At 32.3% G+C, this 3,665-nt stretch overlaps 1 non-coding gene across 1 annotated transcript; it reads right to left on the bottom strand.

Moving 5' to 3' along the window:
* Positions 1 to 1,819: 1,819 nt before the first annotated feature.
* Positions 1,820 to 1,892, bottom strand: Trnar-acg. Its single transcript has one exon. It is a non-coding gene; the product is annotated as a tRNA-Arg (tRNA).
* Positions 1,893 to 3,665: the final 1,773 nt, after the last annotated feature.

Raw genomic sequence — 3,665 nt, 5'->3', positions numbered from 1 at the left:
GGGGAGAAGGATAGGAAAGGTACGTGATCCCTTATAGGCCTCAATGTGTAGTTTCTTATAACCATGAGAAATACACACCTAACTGTGTGTCTAGGGTCGCGACAATTAATGTCCGTGTATGTGCGTGCATTCGGTGTGGAGACTGAGTGCACAAGAATTATTTAAAACCTCGTGCTGTCACTCTCATTCGTTAGGAGTTGACAAAAAGAGCATTATGATTAAAATTTATTTAGTGTTAATCTCATTTAGTCTGGAAGATTTTCTTAGTATTTAGTGAGTAGTTGTCTAAGCCATATTTAAAACTGAACAGATACTTTTCTCCAGTTAAATAAAGAAACATGTCTATTTCTGATACCTAACAAAATAGGTCATTTTATCTTTCGGATTTTGGTTTTAGCATAACTTAATCCATATAATATTTCCTAAGACTACTTTTATTTTATCGCCTTTAAGTGCATTTTTGCCGGATTTCACGTATTCAAAACTCCATAATAATAATAATAATAACAAAACTCCATAGCAACTATAAAATAGGCGCATATAAGTACGCTATATTGCACATGTCCCAATTGATATTGCTTTTCTGCGCCATCTAATACTTAATGTGACGCTTCTCGATCTGATCTAGGTTGGATTTAGTGTGGAATGTTTAATTTATTTTCTACATGATGAGACTTGAGGAACTTGTAATATTTCCTGCCAGAGGTAGGCCAACAAAAATGTTAGATAAATTGTGGAAAGCTAGGAGTGTGATGGTAAGCGCCTGATATTTATTAATAGCAATGCTACTCAAAACGGAAAGATCGTTAAATGGTACAAGTACTATGCGTAAGCTATAAACTATATCCAAAATTTGGAAATAACAGTGATAAAACATCAAAGTTGAAACATATTCATATCTATTCTTATAAAAAAACCTTTTTTTTATACGTAATTAATGTTTTTCTTTTGTAAGCGAAATATTTTAGAAGTAGGAGATTTCTTTCATAAATTTTCTTATAAAGAATGTAACGTTAACAAATATTTTAATATTAGTTTGTAGCTACGGAACCAAACTCAATACATATACAGTCTTGGCCGTATTTTAGCAGGTAGGCGCCTATTTAATGGATTTTTAACCTTTATAGCTATTGTAAACCCCACAGGCCTCGCTCCAACGGGATTTATGAATCGTGTAAATAGTTTCCTACGTTGGCAAGCTACTATAGTAAGAATTTTATTTAGCACGACATACGGTTAAATTTATACGAAAATAGTTAAAGTATTAGGGTAATGAGTACTAGATGCAATTACTTTTTTAGAATGGATATAATATTTGGTTGACATTGCAAATGACAAATTATTGTTACGGTATTTAATATACGAGAATTTTTGGGGTACTAAACTGGTGACATTAATGTGTTTAATTTTACAAGCAACAATTATTGTGTGTATTTAATACTAAAAATTCTATGGGACCACTCTGGAGGTACATTCTTTCGATTAAAAAAAGAATTTGCCAAATCGGTTCATAAATGAGCGAATTCTGAGGTAATTATAATTTAAAATAAACATTCACTTCGAATTGATAACCTCCTCCTTTTTTTGATGTCGGTTAAAAATTATTCAAGTGTAAAGAGTATTAGATTTAACATTATAATATTAGTCTCCATTTTCTGTGAACCAAGATTTTGTTGAAAGTATCTTTCAATTCTCATAAAGTTATAAACTATAATTGTACCTATATATTGTAATAATACTATTATATTTTTTTATTACATTTAAAGCAATAACAATATATTATTATAATAAAATAATGAAGAAAAAAATAAAAATTCTGCGACCCTGCCAGGATTCGAACCTGGAATCTTCTGATCCGTAGTCAGACGCGTTATCCGTTGCGCCACAGGGCCTATACATACTGGAGTTGAAATTGATTACTGCTTACTTACATACTTAACGCAATATTCTATAAATAAAATTAGATTGGAAAATCTATTTTGAGAGACATCAAGGTTTATGAGGTTTTACTATTTATCTATATATATAAAAATGAATTGCTGTTCGTTAGTCTCGCTAAAACTCGAGAACGGCTGAACGGATTTATCTTATCTTGGTCTTGAATTATTCGTGGAGGTCTAGGGAAGTTTTAAAAGGTGAGAAAAATTCGAATAATTGCCGGGAAAATCCTCAAAACAGCATTTTTCTATTTCCCATACAAACGTTTTCTAAATAAAATGGAGAGTCAATTTGTAATTTATTACCGCTGCATAAAGTTCAAATTCGCGTGCGCGTTGGAGGATCTAATATCGCGTTCTGAAACTCAACAAAGTGAAAGTGAATCGCGAACGCGACAAAATTGCATAGTCTCAAAATACATAGTACATAAATAGTGGTCGGCTTCGAGAAACTCAATTTTAGCTAACTTCAGTTGTTAATATAATATATAACTCAAAGGTGACTGACAGTGATATATCAAGGAACAGCCCAAACCATTGGACGGATCGGGCTAAGACTTTACATGCATAAAGCTACTATGACGTAGGCATCCCCTAAGAAAGGATTTTGATAAATTCTACCCTTAAGGGGATAAAATAGGGGATGAAAGTTTGTATAAATGTTCTTAGATTTTCGACTGATTGAACTGAAATTATAGATTGGGGATAAAATTAGTTTGAACCTATAAGTACCGGGAAAATATGTAGCAAGACTTTTATCAAACAGTGGAATTTTATCCTGGAAAACACCTTCACGCGGGCGAAGCCGCGAGCAAAAGCTAGTAAGAGAATATTTATACGTGTTTAATTTACTGTTTTTTTTTTGGGTACATAATTATTTTTAAGGAAGTACCTATTATTATGATGTGTGTCAAGAACCACGGGAGGGAGGGCTGGGGTGGGGGGTGACTGTTATCAAATTAACAGTAATTTTCTATAATGATTACATGGAAATACACTTGAAACGGGTTCATAAGCAGAGTTATTTCAATAATATTATTAAACGCTTTAAAAACAAAACAATACATAAATAATAATTGATTAATCAATCTCCTTATTGGTGAGATTATTATAAAGTATATTATCACAAACTCTTCACTAGCAATAATAACAATAACTTTATGTATCCCTGGCTCACTATTACAGGGTTTTATGTTATATTTTTCTGCATAGGTACATTGAATTATATCACATAATACTATGTAATTTAGTAAAAATTACCAATATTCCCGAAAGATAAATAAAGGGGGAAACATGAATTATTGTCTTTTCTAATTTATTCCAATACAAGTAAAAGTTGACATAGGACCTCGTAGTAGCGATCCAACGAATTATACCTATCAATTAATCTATATAATGTTTACTTCTTTTATTACTTTGAATGAGGGAACGAGCTTGCCTTTGGCTGATGGTAAGCGAATCCAACACTTTGAATTACAAAGTATTGTTTGGTATTCTACTGCGCTCGCCATGATGAGACTTGAGATGTTGAGTTTTATTATGTCCAGTAGTTCCATTGGTTACAAAGTCTTTCAAACTGGAATACAACAGTGACTACGCACTGCTGTTTGACGGCAGAAATAGACATTGCAGTTGTACAGCCAGGTGGACTCTCCAAGTGGATCCGAATCCATAACTAACTATTTGATGAAAATATATCACAATATTTATAAACAAGAAAAAACCACG

The sequence above is a fragment of the Manduca sexta genome, chromosome 9 (assembly GCF_014839805.1).
Source record: "Manduca sexta isolate Smith_Timp_Sample1 chromosome 9, JHU_Msex_v1.0, whole genome shotgun sequence".
Classification (NCBI taxonomy): Eukaryota; Metazoa; Arthropoda; class Insecta; order Lepidoptera; family Sphingidae; genus Manduca; species Manduca sexta.
This window is presented reverse-complemented; position numbering and strand designations above follow the sequence as displayed.